Source organism: Megascapheus bottae, chromosome 26 (genome assembly GCF_031878675.1).
Source record: "Megascapheus bottae isolate mThoBot1 chromosome 26, mThoBot2.hap1, whole genome shotgun sequence".
NCBI classification, from domain to species: domain Eukaryota; kingdom Metazoa; phylum Chordata; class Mammalia; order Rodentia; family Geomyidae; genus Megascapheus; species Megascapheus bottae.
In genome coordinates this window covers 21,657,660-21,675,894 of record NC_143534.1, presented here as the reverse complement: position 1 = coordinate 21,675,894, position 18,235 = coordinate 21,657,660, and positions in this window count along the sequence as shown.

Sequence of the window (18,235 nt, the reverse complement as noted above, 5' to 3'; positions counted from 1 at the left end):
TTAGGGTATGTCAGACACTATGTGTTTCTGGGGCTCAGAATCCAACCCAGGATTTGATACCTGTAGGCAAGGCTCTACCACTGAACTTCAGTCTAGCCCTTCTGATGCCTCTCATGTATAAGAGGAGATTGGGTTCTCACAGCTCCATGAAATATGTCACCCCTATTCATATGTGTGCATGGATATTTAATTATTTAGGATGAAAATATCAGTGATTTAAAAATAAATTTATTTCCTTTGTTTAACAGCTGTCAAGGGAAAATAAGGAGTCCCATACAGATTTTAGTGATTTCTTTTTCCTATATTAACCTCAAATCTCAACAACTTCTGTCGCAAAACCTATATGAGCTGAATGAATTCCAGCCATTACATCTGAATTCCAGGTATCAGAAATTGGGATAATAACAGGTAAATTAAAAAGAAAAAAAAAAGGCATGCTGGAACCAGGAGTGTGGCCTAGTGGTAGAAAGCTTGCCTAGCATGCACAGGCCATGGGTTCTATTCCTTGGTACCACCTGCACAGAAAAATCTGGAAGTGGTGCTGTGGCTTAAATGGTAAAGTGCCAGCCTTCATAACCCCCAAGGACAGTGCCCAGATCCTGAGTTCAAGCCCCAAAACTGGCAAAAAAAAAAACCCATGCTATTTTCTTTTTAAGTGTACCCATACTATGCTTCTTTTTTTTTTTATCATGTTCCCTAAGCCAGTGCTTGCTCTCCTAGTCATATCTACCCACAGAGGCAGAGACTTAGAACTTTTAGCGGAGCAACAATTTAAAAATTTTCCCCATGTGTGATGTGAGTGTCAAAGACTAAAGACCAGTGCACAGTTTGCATTCTGTGTGACCTTCAGTTTGCAGGGCTAGAGAATGATTGAAAGATTGGGATTTTGTTGATTGCTGGCCTGTCTTTCCTGTGGTTGGCTACTAGGTGGCAAGGGTGCCTTTTTTTTTCGATATTTTTGCTGGTCAATCAAAGATATGTGTCATATGAACATTGGTGCCTGGGCTGGCTTTGAACCGGGATCCACAGGTCTCAGCCTCCTGAGTAGCAAGCATTACAGGTGTGAGCCACTGGTGCCTGGCTCAGTTCAGAATCTTAATCTTATTTTCAATGTATTTTTGTATTCATAAACTGCTTTACTAAATGGTACTTAAAGATAATCATTTAAGAATTAAAAAAAAGAAATCTCACAGATTTTCCTGTCCTGACTAGTTTCAAACCAGGATTCTCAGATCTCTGCCTCCTGAGGAGCTAGGATAACAGACTTGAGCAACCCAGGACCCAACTAAAAATTTTTTATTCTATTTATTTTTTTATCAACATATGTTTAAATAAGGACACTTTAATATTTGGTCTTGTAAACATCGCACATATAAAGTTTGTTTTCAAATGCACAAGTACATGAATAGCCAAGTTACATATTAGTTATACATTTTCTTGTTCTACTATACTGTACATATCAACATTGAACCTCCTTTCCAAATTTATTGTACATCACAGACACTTGGCTATATCAGTACATTTTTTTTCTATAACATTTTTTGGATATTTCCATTATCTTTATGTGCAAAGGTGTTGCTGTTCACCAAAGAAGTTTATGAAAACAGTGCATCTTCACTGATGTCACCCCTTTTAACATTCTCACCCACCTCTCCCAGCCCCCCCTTTCCCTTATTTAGTGGCTGATGTCCAATGGAATAACTGGACACACTCGAGAATCCCACTTTATCCATCAACCTATCTTCTATGGTTTTGTCTCCTTTCAAAGTTCTCTGTTACAGCATCCTGGATTCCACTCATCTTTTCCCCCTTGCCCAGGTTTCTTAGCTACTCAGCCCTCTCCATCAGGGACTAGATGAGGATAGGAATGGCAGTTGTAGGTACATGTACCTCGGAGCGTCTCTAGTTATACTGCCACAGGCTAGCAGCAGACACCAGAACATGCTGGTGGATGTGATGCACTTGAAGTCACCCTCCTGCCATGACTGGAAAGTGGCTGCGGAGTGGAAAGGTGCCTGATTCAAATTTCCCACTTCCTGCTTGGGTGAACTATGTAGATCCAGTGGCTGACCAAAGGAAGACTCTCTGGGAGTTCAGAGTCTCTTGTCTGTAGGTATGACAGGCCCACAGAAGCTGATTGTAAGTAGCCGGGAATAAACAAAATGCTAAAACACATATCCAAACAAAAACAAAGCTTAAGAACTACAGCTGCCCCTTTCCATTCAGCACTGGGCTTTGAAGACGATCCCTAGAAAATACTACCCTAGCAGCTCCCTCGGTAGAAACTACTCTAGCAACCCTAGCCAAGTATACAACTATACATGCTTTGCCCAGCACGAAGGTGGGTCCTTGCACTGACCATGGAACCTCTTCAGCAATTGCTCTCTTTCCTTGATTCAGCTCAACTGCCTGCTCCTATTGGAAATATCAGCCTACCGCCCCAGCCTGCCCTGCCCTGTACGCCTGAATTCTACTGTTCCTTCAGAACCAACTTGTATCCTACCTCAAGGAAGTCTGGCATATTTCCAGTGATGCCCTTCTTCTCCAACTTCTTGTACCACTTCTACAAATATGAGACCTAGAGAGGGTATTTGTTTTAGTTTTACTGTGTGAGTGAGTGAGTGAGTGAGTGAGTGAGTGATGAGTGAGTGACAGAGAGAAAGAGAGGTAGGGGAGACATGTAAAGATGTTAAACTCCTTGAAGGAAGTAACACAGCTCTTAAGAGTTTTTGGTGCTAAATTCAGCCACAATGAGGACGACATGAACAAAAGTGACTACTAATGGTTGGGTTCTTCGCAAAGGCTCAGGAGACAGGCAAAAAGAACCAACAATACATACAGAGGTGTGAAGGTGGGGTTGAGTCCAAGAGAAAGAAGAAACACACGAGGACACCCAAAGAGATGACTTCACAAGAGCTGAGGGTTCTGGCCAAGTGACAACATTTTTTTAAGTCCCATTTCAGTGTGTGTAACGGCCATGTCCCAAAGGTTTCTAAATCCTCAATACAATTCTACATTTCCAGTCCAGGAGCCCCAGGTGCTGTTTCATACATCGATTTTTCTAATTGTGTCTCCCTGCTCATTGGAAAATGTGATTTGCTCATCCGGCCGATGGCTTCAGAGCCCAAGTCCCGAGGACAATTGCCAGGCCTTTCCCCTAGCCCCCACCACTGTGCTGGCATTTGTCTTAAGATCTGTCCTTTGTAAAGGGCTTTTGTGGCCTTGGTTTATGATAATATTTTGGGTAAAGTGTTCTGTTTCCTTTTTGTGATTCTGGTCAGACAGAGAGGATCTGAGCTCCGTGTGTGAGAAAAGGGCAGAGGATCTGTAATTTTCTTTAAAACCCTTCTTGGCCAGTGCCCTGGTCTAATTTGTATGATGTATTGTTCCCAATGTTAGAAAACACCATATTGGCCTACAAAGCTAATTTATGGAAATTACAGGCATGCATGGATTGGATTCTTTTTTATATTATAAATTGGTTTGATGGTTTGAATTTTTTGGTGTCTTTTCAAATCTCTGAGGGATAAGTGAGCCCAGAAACTTCCTACAATTCCCGCACATCAGAACCTTATGAATCTTTTCTTGATCTGGAAATCCATAGGCAGCTGAAGCCTTTGAAAATGTCCCCTGCATTATCTCCACATTGTCGAGTTGTTGTTTGGTAATTTCATTTTGGTAAGAAATTTGAACTTTGAGGGGGGTGGCAACTTTGTTTCCTGAGTATCTATCTCATAGACAATACTTGTGACCAAAACTATTATGAACTTGTGCATTAGTTAGAACTGAAAAAAAAAATGCTGTGCCAAAATTTGAGCTCAAGGCCTGGGTAGTATTACTCAGCCTCTTTGCTCAAGGCTGAAAATCTACCACTTGAGCCACACCTTGAAGTCTAGCATTTTGGTGGTTAATTGGAATTGGAGAAAAAAAGGTCTCATGTACTTACTTTCTTGTCCAGCAGTCCTGGGGCCTGAACTCAGGGCCTGAGCACTGTCCCTGGGCTTTCTAAAGGATAGAGCTCTACCACTTGAGCCACGGCATCACTTCCCAATTTTTCTGTGTATGTGGTATGAAGGAATCAAACCCAGGGCTTCATGCATGCTAGGCAAGCACTCTACCGCTAGGCCACACTCCTGGCTCTCATGTACTTTCTTGCCCACACTAGCTTCAAACCTTGATCCTCAGATCTCAGCTTCCTAAACAGCTAGGATTATGGACATGAGCTGCCTGGCTTGAAAATAGTATTCTTTTTGTTTGTTTTTGGTACTCTTGCCTTTCCTGGGGTTTGTATTCAGGGCTTGAGGTCTGTCTCTCAGACTCTTTGTACTTAAGGCTAATACTCTACCACTGGAACCACAGCTCTAATTCTGGCTTTTCCTGAATAGTTTAGAGATAAGAGTCTCACTGACTTTCCTGGCCAGGCTGAACCGTGATCCTCAGATCTCAGCCTCCCGAGTAGTTAAGATTGCAAATGTGAGCCACCAATGCCTGGCTTGAAAATAAGTTTTAGTTCAAATGATTTTCTTATTTTTCTTTATGTTGCTGATTTGTTTTCTTTGTTTTCTTTTCTTAGAGGCAGGGTTTCCAGGGTAGTGCAGGCTCCCTTCCAACTTGTGATACTTACAACTCAGTTTTCTGAATACTGGGATTATAAACATGTATCACCATGTCCAGCAAAAAGATGGGCTTTTTTCCCAAAAATGCATACATCCAACTGCTGTTTAATTACAAGTATACTCAACACTTCCATATCCAATATTATCGTTATACCAAAGCAAATAAGTACTGATTTGTTTATATTTTTAATAAATTCCATTCTTTCCTAGGTGTAGTATGAACTCCTGAGGATGTTTTGTTAATAAATAAAGTTTGTACAATGGGTTTGTCTTGATTTAGTATGTAATGATTATCTGAGATGTTTAAATGAGTTCTTGATATTCCTTTCAGGAATATCCCTTTCCCAGGAAAGGTAGCCTGTCCTTACTTTTTGACTGATAAAAGATTAGTAAATAAAACAAATAGTAATATAGAATAGCTTTTATTCCTTTAATAAATCTCCCCTCCAGTCTTAGATACCACAATACAAAAAGAAATAAAAAACAAAAGCAAAACTGTTTCCTGAAATCATCTATTACTCTGTCATCTTCTTTTTAAGAACTAATCAGCTACTTTGCTGAAATTTTTCCTGTAATTAAGGTGTGGAATATCTACTTTTTATTCATTCATTCATACAACAGACATTCTCCCCGTGAATTCTCATTTCTCCTTTCCAATTTTGGCTTTGCAAGCAAGACTATTATTTATTTCAGGGACTGATCGATGTCTCTCAGTTTAATCCTCAAATAATTATATTCAAACACCCAAGCGCACAAATGTAGCAGCCTAACTATTTAACTCAAATTCTAAATCACTAGTTATTCATGCTAATGGTTATAATGAGTTTTTAAAGCATATATTATCATTATTTAACATACCAGAAGAGGGCTTGGCATTTCTCTTCCTTGCTGGTATTTAAAAACTACTGGAAGTAAAAATGTATCAGACTGTGTGGCTGACCTATGAGTATCACAGGGTAGCTGTCCTCTATTTTTACACCTCTTTATTTCCATTAATGTTCCCTTAGAGAGTCAGGAGAAAGATATGATCAAATAAATGTGTATCTTCTCCATTCTCTTCTTATCTTGCCCACTCACTTAGGTAGGTTTAATAGGTAAGATGATAAACATGGCTGGTCTTTTTTTCACAGAAAAGCTTGTGACAGCATGATTACTCACCGTCTCATTCACACTCACACCTGTGTGTGCACATCACCAGTGTTCCCTGGTCTCATAATCCTTTGAAATTTCCCCAGCTGTTCATCCTGAAAAAGCTGAAAATATACATATACACATATGTATATACACATACATATACTCTCGCATATACGTATACATATATATGTGAGTATGTGTCCATATATGTGTGTATATATATACATAGATGTACATCGATATATGAATGTTTGTATGTAATGTTTTATTGCTGTAAAGCAGCTAATTCAATGAAAGACTGAAAGTTAGGAGTTGATATTTGGCTTTGGGATTCTCCCACAAAAGAATACAAATGGGAACTTATCCCTAGATTCTATATCCTGCTACTAGCCTATCTCATCGAGGTCATTGCCAAACCTAAGCTTGTAAAACACAAGGTAGAAGAACACTACAGGATTAGTTAAGACCAGTGGTGGAGGATCAAACCACACATAGAAGACTGGTCAGAATCCTCTGAAGAACTCCTCTAATTCATTCTCTCTGTCTCTGTCTCTGTCTCTCTCTCCTCATTCTCTCGCTCCCTCACCCTTCTCATGCTCTGCTTCCTAGGCATATGTAATTCAATCCATGATATTTTTCACTCAAGAATCCTTTATCTGCTATTGGAACTATCTCTTGCCTTAAGAATCAGGAAGTTGCTATAATGGATTACTGAAGAATCACCTACTCTAGCCTTCTCTTTCGTCTGCTGCTTTCTGGAGTGGTAACTCTGTAACTGTGGAGAAAAAAAATCTCCTTGTCAAGTATATCCTTATTAACGCTCAGTGGTAGATAACAATAGTGGAAGGTTATTTGTGCCAGGCATTTATGAGGATTATCTGGTCTGATCAGCAACCACACAGATGGCCCTTCCATCTGAAACTGCAAGAGAATCTGAATAAACACCCTAACTTTATTAGACTTTCATTAACTTAAAAAACCATTCATCCTAACCAGTAGCTCACACCTATAATCCTAGCTAGCCAGAAGATTGAGATCAGAGGACCAAAGTTCTAAACGCATCCTGAGTATAAAAGTCTAAGAGACTTCGTGTCCAAAATAGATTTCATCCCCACACTGGAGGCATCGCTTAAGTGGTATACCATGAACTGTACAAGTAGAGAGCCCTGAGTTCAAACTCATTTTGGCTAGCATAGTGGTACACACTTGTAATCTCATCTACTATAACAGGTAGATGTAGGAGGATCTAAATCTAAAGTTCTTCCTGAGCAAAAGGAAGACCCTATCTGAAAAACATATTAAAGCAAAAATGATTTGGACATGAAAAAACCTATGACACTTGCCTCGCAAGCACAGAGCCTTAAACACAAACCCTGGTAATGCCCTTCCCCCTATCAATTATCTTAGAGTTGAGCAATAAGTCATCTGTCTCCTATGGTTTTGTCCTTGCTAACCATTCTAAGGTGACAGTTATGATGATAATGGTTGCCTAGGTCACTTTTTTGGAATATGAAAGCTGTTTTCCATGAGGGCAATGAAAATACTGACTCTTCTATTGGGCTTGAGCAGGTATGTTAGGATATCCTTTAGAAACACTGAAAACTGCCTGTAGGTCAGCTAATGCCGCTCTTAGAACACCCCAAACACACACACACACACACACATACACACACACACACACACACACACACACAGAATTGCACAATTACATGCAACCCTGTTTACTTCAGGTCTCATCACCTTCCCATGCCTTAAGTGTCATTCTGCTGTGTTATCTCATATTTATCTCCTTACATTTTGCTTGGAGAGGTGAACTTGAGTGAACTTGAGGCTCTACCTTCCCCATTCCAAATAAATTCTTTCTCTTTTGCAAAACTCCCTGTTACCTGGGTGCCATTGGCTCCCACCTGCAACCCTAGCTACTTAAGAGGCTAAAATCTGAAGACTGCAGTTCAAAGCTAGCTTGGGTAGGAAAATCTGTACAACTCTTATCTCCAATTAACCACCAAAAACTGGAAGTGGATTGTGGTTCAAGAGGTTAACCTTGGAAAAAATTCAGGGACAGAGCCCATTGTTTTGGTGATTAGCATACCAAACAGTGGGGAGTACCACGACCCCAGGTTATAACACCAGCATAGCATTTAAAGAAGGTGGAGGGGGAGTGGGAGAGGACAGATGGAAGGGAGGAAGGAAAGAAGGAAAGAAGGAAGGAAGGAAGGAAGGAGGGAAGGGAGGAAGGAAGGAGGGAAGGGAGGAAGGAAGGAGGGAAGGGAGAGGAGGAGGGGAAAGGGGGAGGGAGGGATGGAGATACGGAAAGAGGGAAGGCAGAGGGGAAGGAAGGAGGGAAAGAATGAAAAATAAGGGATAATTTTCCTAATAAGAATTTTCTAATCAAAGTCTGATTAGATTAACAGATAAAAACATTCAGGCTTTACCATATCTAGCTTTTCCTTTGATAATACCTTAATTGCCTTCTAAGACAAATTATCAAAGCTGAACACTGAGATTTTTCCTCACTTGGAATTAGGCTGGCCAGCAATGAGTCAATCAGAAGTTCTCTTCTTCATTGCCAGAAGATCTGGGATGTGCTGTGGCTGTTTTCAAAGTCGTTCCAAACAGCATTCTTGCTTCAGCTCTGTAATAAAGGCCAGATTTGGTATTCAACAACACAAAAACCTTCCTTTTCTTCCTGCCAACTCAAAGTATCTCTAACTCTGCAAAGGACAAGAAGATTCAGTGACTGCCAAGGGTACACACATCCATCCCCAAAAGCGCAATAAAAATTAGGCAGAAAATACCAAACCAAGATCAACTAGTGCAAAACAATGGCCATTTTAAGTATGAATGTCATGGTTTTTATGTTACAAAGGAAACAAATTAGTAGAGACCTTTACTCTGAATAAATTAGGTAGGAATTTAGAAGAAGAAGGAAAAAAAGTATGACAAATCAGCTTAAAGATTTTCACAAGAAATGGGGATTTTTAACCGAAGCACAAGTCTTGTATTTCATCAAACTTCTCCTTAGAAGATCATAAAATACTCCATTATGAACATACTAGAAACTTGATGAACTATTGTTTTTGGCTTGTTTGCAAGAAAGCAATAAAGTTGCCTTTTCTTGGCTGTTATCTAGATTCTTGTCATTATCCATGACATTGTACAAACCCACATTATCTTTAATTTTGTTTTTGCAAACTGATAGTCCCAAGAAAATCTCTTTTCCACTTTAGTGAATATTTTATTTGCAGTGTGTCCTTTGGTATGAGCTCAGCTCTCAGGGAAAAGTTGAGAAACTCCTGTGAGATTGGCAAGGACAAATGGTCACAGGCCATAGAGGCATACTAAAGTCCTAGTAAATCTGTAACAATGGTTTGTTTATGTGTCTTCGGTAGCTTCATCATTCACAATCTGCTCTAGTATAAATGTTGATGATGAGCAATTCCAAGTTGCTAGGCAGTGTAGAGGGCATTTACCATCCTTTGGCCACTGGCACTGGTTGGGGGAGCGGGGGGGTGACAACCAAGCCTGTAATGATGAAGTAACCACTGTATTAGTCATAGGTGTGATGGCCAGTTTGTGAAATGGAGAGAAGGAGCCAGGCAAAGTGACCCCATGCGTTCACGTTAATGCATCAACACTGCGCTGAGGACTATGGCTCAGTGGTAAAGTATTTTCTTAGCCAGGTGCTGGTATCTCATGTAACTCATGCCATAATTCCAGCTACTAGGGAGGCTGAGATCTGAGGATCACAGTTCAAAGACAGCCCAGGCAGGAAAGCCCATGAGATTCTTATACCCAATTCACCACCAAAAACAGAAAAACAAAATGAAAAAAACAGAAGTAGGTCTATGGCTCAAGTGGTAGAATTCTAGCCTTGAGTGGAAAAAGCTCAGACACAGTGCCCAGGCCTAGGACTAAAACTCAAAAAAACAACAACAAAAAAACAACTAAACTAAAAACTTAAGCCCTTGCTAGCATTCACAAGGCCCTGGATTTGATCCTCTCGAGTAAAATAAAATAGAATTGGAAAAATAGGCAACAGTGAACAAGGTGGAGCTGTAGGATAGCAAAAAGTGAGGACGATTGGTTTGCAAAAAACGAAATTAAAGATAATGTAGGGCAATTAGCTCCAATGAAATGTCAAGAATTCTAATGCCTTGCAAGAGTAAATGAGAGCTTAGAGCAAGCAGGGGAAAGCTTGGTGTAATGGTGTGGGAGACAGAGGCCTCCGAATGGAAAAGAATGGGAGAGTGAAGGCACCGTCAGCAAGGAAAGAGCAGAAGCCTGGATATCCTAATCCTTCTGGGTTAAAGGGTTGTTCCTCCATCATTCCCATCTTTTCTTCCCCAAAGGGAGTCTCTTGTTCAAAGTTCACATAACTTACAGGCATCAATTAGTAACACTGAGGGGACCATAGTGTAACAGGTCCACATACATACAAACAGGCTTCTTTCCATGGGAATGAGAAATATAGCCCTGGAAATTGAGACTTCTCTTTCCGGAAGGTGAGAATATCCCACAAATCATACAATTTGTTTCTAATTTTGCAAATAAGGAAGAAAAAAAAAGATTTATTCAAAATGGCACGAGACTAGACTCCATGTCTTCCATTACACATCACTACCTCTCCAGGACTCAGATTTCTGAGGAATAATGAAGCTAATGGAATTAGGTATCTCATAACCCAATTTCTCATTTCTCAATGAGATCAGGAAAGGAAATATGAAGTCAGGATGTGCGTGACAAGAAGATAGGGCAGCGTAAAAGAACCCACTGAGGACCTGGTGTGTGCTGATACCCATCAGAGAAGTGGCTTCTTTCGGTCTAACACACCCAGCTTTGTGGAGTTCCTGCTGTGCAGAAACACTAATGCTGCTCTAATTTGGGGTTCACATGAGAAAGAGCCAGTGGATCATAGGTGCTGGGAAACATTGCCTGACAAGTACTAGGTACAAGTTTCTGTGAATGATAATGAAAGTTTGAACAGACATCACTGGAAAAACCTATGGATCTATGTTTAATTATTGAGAAGAATACATTTTACATGTCAGCTTGGCCTCCAGATATAAGTAACAAAACTAATTAGAGTTATAGTTCTTTCCCCCAAATAAAGAGAAAACAGAAATGTACCACCAGAATGAAGGCTACCTTCTGAATGTCAACATCAAGAAACTAAGGCTTCTACCAGGCCTGAGAATGGCCAAAACCCTCTCCTTTCTTCCCTTCCCTTCTCCTCCTTTCCCCTCCTTTCTTCTCTCCTTTCCTCCCTAAAAGATGTAATGAGTGTTCAATTCAGGCAAAAGTTCTGCTTTTTTGGAACATTCAGACATATGGAGGAAATACCAAACAAAGAAGTAAAATTTTGTGTGTGGAGGAGTGGTGATTACTGGGGTTTGAACTTGGAACCTGGGCTTTTTCCCCTAGCTTTTATACTCAAGGCTAGTGCTCTAACAATTGAGCCACAGTTCACTTCTCGGTTTTGGTGGTTAATTGAATATGAGTCTCATGAACTTCCTTGCCCGGGCTTACTTTGAAGCACAATTCTGTTTCCTGAGTAGGTAAGGATTACAGACATGAGATTACAGAACTTGACAAGAAATCCATTCTAATTCTGACCATAACTAGTACAACTATATAGTAGTGATTTCCCTTTTCTTTTTTTCATATATTTTTTATTGTAATTAATAGAAAGGTTACATGATATTTGCCAGATCTCATATTATCATCCAGAGGCAGGCATGGTTGTACATGCCTATAATCAGAACTACTTAAAAGGTAGAGGTAGGAGGATCTCAGTTCAAGGAGAGCCAGACACACAAAAAAAGAGACCTTCTCTAGAACAAATTAAAAATGAAAGGACTCAGGCTCAAGTGGTAGAGTTAGCTCTGGGTCCGGAACTTAGGAGGAAGGAGTGAATCCAAAATAAACTTTGACACCATATACTTTCCCCACTCAGTGAAACTTTTAGGGGCCTTTTTAGAACCTTCAGAAGTGATTTAGGAACATCTAGTGGCTCTGGCATAATCCTCATGCTATGCAACTTTTTTTTAACCACCTAAGGGTACTTTATCACAAGATCTTCATTTTGCTTAACTGGCATTGGGTGAACCTTTGAAAAAACGATGGAGCTACTTTGTCAATTCAAAATATATTGTCTTTTTCAGAGAAATACATAGAGCAATCATCTTGGACATTTCTTTTCAGACATGTGTGACTCTTCAACTAAGATGTTGTCATCAAAAATGTAAAAGCCTATGAAAAACTAAAATGACTTTGGTTTGGCTATGACCCTCAGCTAGAGTAATATCATCACATGTCTTCTCTTGTACATATGGGGCTGTACTTTAGGGATTTTGTTTTTCCTTTTTTTTCTTCTTTTAGCTAAAACCATGTCAGTTTCAACATCCCCAGCTACCTCTCCTTTTTTCTTGATTTTCATATGTCATTATTCTCCTCTATTATAAAGTGGATCTTTCTCTGAACAACCAGAATTCCCAGCCTCTTCATCCATCCCATAAAATACAAACTGAATCAGGAAAAAAAAAAGGTCTAAAATAGCATTCTTCTATTTTTGCCATTTTATATGATTATAGCATACTAGAAATGTCACCATAATTATAGCAACAAATTATTTCAACAATCCTTACAAGTGATGCTATTTATAGGCCATCAGAGAAGTAGAAAGAGAACAAAGCTGCCCTATAGAGAACCTACTCATGCCTCTGCTTGAGTTTAGGGTGGGGAGCACCTGGCCCTGTACAATTCAGTGTAAAAACAAGTGGGACCATGAGTCTTCATTTAACTCCAAAACATAAGAAATACAATAAATAAAACATTTCAATGATTATAGCTTGGCATTTACTCTGCATTCCTAATATGTGATGTACTATGTACGAAATATCCCAATCACTGCCTACCTCTCTTTTAGGAGTTAAAACTGATTGCTTGTCAGAGAGAGCCCTACGAGGGCAGAGGAGGAAAATAACAGAACAGCAATGGTTAGGTTCTGGGGTTTTTTTTTTTAAGATATTTGTGATCTTTTTTGTGCTCATGCATATACTATTAAAGCTGACAAACTATGCCTGGCCCTGGTGGCTCATGCCTGATATCCTATCTTCTCAGGAAGCTGAGATCTGAGAATCAAGGTTCAGAACTAACATGGGTGGTAAAGTCTATGAGACTTTAATCTTTGATTAACTAGCCAAAAAGCCAGAACTGGGGATATAGATCAAGTGGTAGAGTACCAGCCTTGAGTAGAAAAAGCCAAACAAGAATGTGAGGCCCTGAGTTCAAGCTCCAGTATGGCGTGTGCTCACGCACATAAAGGCTGAGAAAAAAGAACTCAATTATTATGATCCATGATGATTTCCTTCATTTCATCTTGAACAGAGAAGAGTTGGCTGGAATTACTTGTGTGTGTTATCGGTTTTTCCTCCTTTTATTTTTAGCCTCTTTTGTTTTATGGGTTTTTATATTGAATTGTTTAACAAAGCTATAAATTCGGGAATGGAATAAATTTCACAGTGACTCTTTAACCTGCAATGGTAGGATGCATTTGCAGATTTAGCCCAGAGAATTCCAGGCAAGATGGGATTTAGAGAGGAGTTAAAATGCCTTTTACCAAGAGGAATCCCTAAGCAACTCACATTTGCTCCAAATTACCTGTGTCTTTTGCCTGTTGGCCACCAAATAGGGTTTGCTAAGGTGCCATTCAAAGGGTGGTGGGTTAAATAGCTTACCTTCTTGATCCAAGAATCTCACTATGACACTCAAGAATTCATGCCAGGGAAGTGTGGACACCCACTGAAACTGCTGATAACCACAACCTTTTATTTGCCTTATATACACACTGAACGCTAACACTTGATCCACAGCTTTACTTCTGGCTTTTTAGTGGTTAAGAATCTCGTGGACTTTCATGCCCTGGTTGGCACTGAACCACTAAAAATTTAGGGAATACACACATACACACACACACACACACACACACACACACACACACAGAGAGACAGACAGACAGATAGACAGACAGACAGACAGACAGAGAGACAGAGAGACACAGAGAGAGAGATCCATTTTGCATCATTAGGGTTCACCTGGAATATTTTAGATCCCATCAAAAATAGTCTTTTTCACATTAGCATATTTCTGGTATGCATTATTGCCTGCAGTCTCTAAGGATAAATTTGCCATTAGTTGTCTGTCATTAATGTGGTGGGCACATGCATAGGAAGGAAAGCTTAATGTAGGGCACACACACACAAAAACTGGGTGGCGATTGCCTGGCACCCAGACAGTGATCAGAGAACACACCTCAAAGGTGAAAGATGAATGCAAGAGGATGCATCAGGGCAAAAGACATGAAAAAAATACAAGTCAATTGCTGCTTGCTTCTTCTGATCCATGTGAAGAACAAATCTAGAGAGGACAAATGACAACAACATAAAAGCAACCTCAGAAACATGTGTGTGGTGAAGACTGCAGCCACGGCTCCATTTGGAATGAATAAACATGTGTTAATCATTAGAGTTTGAAACTGATCCCAGAGTATGTTGCATTAGCGCTACAGAATGTGAAAAATGAATCCTTGCACTAACAACAGTCATGTCTGCTTCAATAGCCACAGTACTGCCCCTCTAAAGGTGGTAATCAGGGCAGGGAAAGATGACATGAAGTCATGGGTCACATTCGAGGAAAGAGGACATGTGTTTTCTTCAGAGACAGCAGGATGTTCATTGGAATGCAACCTACTAGCTTTGGGTGAGAGCTCCAGATGGATGCTGAGAATAAGACACTAAGCCCAGCCACACTGCTTGTTGGACAGTTACCTGACAGCTATGGAAAACACTAGCAGAAAGGATCCCTTCATTCAGCTGATTATATACACAACAGCTTACGTTGTTAACTGAAGCCAAGGGAGGATGGGAATGAGAGAGAGAGAGAGAGAGAGAGAGAGAGAGAGAGAGAGAGAGAGAGAGAGAGAGAGAGAGAGAGAGAGAGAGAGAGAGAGAGAAAGAGAGAAATGTAGCTGCCATGGTAACCTGGACAACAACAGACCTTCTGGATGTGACAAAATTCCAGGCTGAATTACACAGTCACCAGAAGCCCAGAAAGCAAAGTGGATTTAATTAGTTGGTTAAGTCTGCAGCACAGGAGGGGTAAAATCATGCTTGTCCTTTATTCTCTTTCCAAACTAACAATGCATCACTAGCCCAAGAAATGCTCCTAGAAAAGGAGCATTTTTAGCTAAGCACAGGATAGCAAAACCATACTGCCCATGGGAAATCCCCATATTTAAATTCCTTCAAATTTCCAAATGAGCTGTGACTACTTGAAGGATGCTGAGAGAAATGAGCTTCATTCTGTCTTTTCTACATATTAAGGCTTCAACAGTTCTCCCTGCAGCCACAAACACCAATCAAGATCAACACCTTCTAATCTTACAATTATATTAAGATAGCTATAGCACAGGGATCATCTTCATCTATTAATCAAAATATATTTGGTCAGTACATATAGCAGACAAATGAGTATTGCATAAAGCAAATTTCAAGAAAACAGATTCTCTCAAATAACATCCTTACGCCAGCAGTTAATGATTACACAGGTAATCCTGGCTATTCAGGCAGGAAGCTGAGATCTTTGGATCATGGTTCAAAGCCAGTCTGAGATGAAAAGTCCATGAAACTCTTATCCCCAAATAACACCTTTTTTTAAGCCAGAAATGGGGACATGATTCAAATGGTAGAGCACCAGCCTTTAACAAAAATCTTAAGGGCCAGTAATGAGGCCCTGAGTTCAAACCACAGTACTGGCACCACAAAGGAGTAAAAAAAAATTTTTTTTTAGGCTGGGACCTAATGGTAAAGCATTTGCATAGCATGGAAAAGACTCTGGGTGCCATAGGAAGAAAAAAAGTAAAACTGTTCCCTGGACCCCAGTCTCTGACCATTCACGCATACCTTCTCTTCCAAGGTTCCTCTTCCTCTGTTATTTTCAGTCCAGCTCACCTTTTCAAATATATCATTTGAGGTCTCCATTTCCCAGCCTTTTCACATACCTCAAATCAAATTCTTTACCCCTTCATTTCCCAAGCTTTATATCTACATTATCATCAATAGCTCAGGACTTTATAGCTTGGATTTTTTTTTTTTTTGGTGCATGTCCTGGGTATTAAACTCAGGGCCCAGGCACTGCCTTGCTTCTTGAGCTCTACCATTTAAGCAACAGTTCTACTTCTGAGTTTTTTGTTGATGATTTGGAAATGAGAGTCTCACAAACTCACCTGTCTGGGCTGGTTTTGAACCACAATTCTCAATTTTTAGTCTCCTGAAGAGCCAGGATTCTAGGCCTAACCAACCAGCTTCTATTTGGTCTTTTTTATGTCCCATATTGAATCAATCACCAATTGTCCTTGCTTCTCCCTTCAGTTTCCTTCCAACCTATCCATTTCGTGCTTGTCAATATCCAACAAATTACAGCTCTGTAAACAGAGGGCTGTGTCTTAGGTCTATTTGCCTTGGAATGCAGACTTTATTCAAACATCATTAGATAACAAGCCATACTCATTCGCAATAGTTCACTATAAAGAATGATGATATTGATTGTCAAACTTTAAAGAAATCTCATATTCCTCAAGACAGGGAAAATGGTCCAGCTCACAGAGAGATTTCTCTTACTTCATTTTGCTTGAAGGCCAGCTCCTTTGTTTATTTATTAACATGCAAATAACTCTCCTGGGAACAATAGATTGAATTCACTCACTTGATTAAGCTAAAGCACATGGGTGTGGTTTGCTAAGCCACACATTTCTGGTTGTGGTTGGGTCAGGTAACATCTTAGCCTTGGCTATAGGAAGGGAAACAGTTTTAGTTTCCAGAAACTAAGGGTAGAAATAACTTGTGTGGCCTGGACACTGGGGGTGCGGGTGGGGTGGGAGGTAACAGGGAAGGCCACAGTTTGATTAAAAGTGACATTGAGGGACAGGCAACAGCCTGTAACCTATCCACTTAGGAGATCCAGATCTGAGGATCAAGGTTCCAAGCCAGCCCAGGAAGGAAAGTCAGTGAGACTCTAATCTCCAAATAAGCACCAAAAAGTCCAGAAATGGAGCTGTGGCTCAAGTGGTATAGAACTATTCTCGAGCAGAAAGGCTCAGGGACAACACTCAAGTCCTGACTTCAAGTCTCAGGACTGGAAATAAAAATGATGTTGATCAAGATGCATTGGTACTTGTTTGATCTGTCTGGGAAAACAGCCTTGCGCCCCCCCCTCCTCTTCACCTGCCTAAAATCAGTAATCACCTGACTGTCAATTACCTGACTGTGAGTCAGCAAGAGAGCCCAGGCTCTGAGGTCACTTCCTGAACTGTCAAGGTCACATCTCCCTCAGACCTGAGAAGCTACTAAACCTGCCCAGTGCCCAGGACGGGAGTTTCCTGTGACCCTGTGCCCTGAACTGACGCTATTTGTTCCTGTCTCCTGTATCCTGGCTCTCCTCCAGTCACCATAACATCCCAATCCAGCTCTCCATTGGAGCTGAACTGGTTTGTTGGTATTGTTTTTGTTCTTTCTTTCCCTCTCTGGCCTCCATGGCACAGTATCCTAGCAGTGTTAAGTGTCTCTGCTGGCTGCAGGTTTCTGAGACAGTAATCTACCATGCAGTCACCAGCCTTTAATAAAGACTCCAAAATTCACCCTCTCAAAATGTGGCTTCTCTGTTTTCTCCCATGTTGAATACTCTTTTGTGCAACTACTCAAAGATATATATCTATTTTTTTTAATTCTAGCATATTATTTCCTTGGATACCCTTTTGTCTTACCCATTCACTCAAAAGCTTCTCTCACTCATTCTTCTTTTGTCCTTCTTTTGTCCTTTATTTCACTCCTTTTGTTCATCAGAAAGAATCACTATCTGCTCTGTACTGACACTTTTTTTCCACCACATATTCATCACGGCACATAAATCACTACACTGTAATTATTTATCTGCATGGTTGGATTCTCTACTGGACCATTCTTTTAAGGTTAGTTTTGAATTTTATTTATTTCAGTATTCCCAGTATTAAATAGTTCGTTGGGTAGTAAGTGCTCAACAAATGTTTTGTTGACTGAATTGCTTGTGCTATGCTAATTGATTAATTAATATTTATGAGCAATGTTTCCCAAGTCTGCCCCTTGCTTTAGGGAATTAATTGTATGTAATTGAAAGGGCACAAGTTGGATTTAGAAGCAATGAATTAGACACATCCATAAAAATATGGATGAGCCTTTAAACAGATGCAGCCCTTAGTGAAAAAAGGAAAGATACCCAATTAATATGCTTTTCACAAATTTCAAATACATGCACCCAAATAATAATAATGATTTTTTTCAAGAACACACTTAAAAGCTAAACATACATCAAACATGGAAACTGTTAGCTGTGAAAAGAAAGTAACTGAAACAAAGTATAAGAAATTTTTTAAGGATAAAATTAAATAAGAA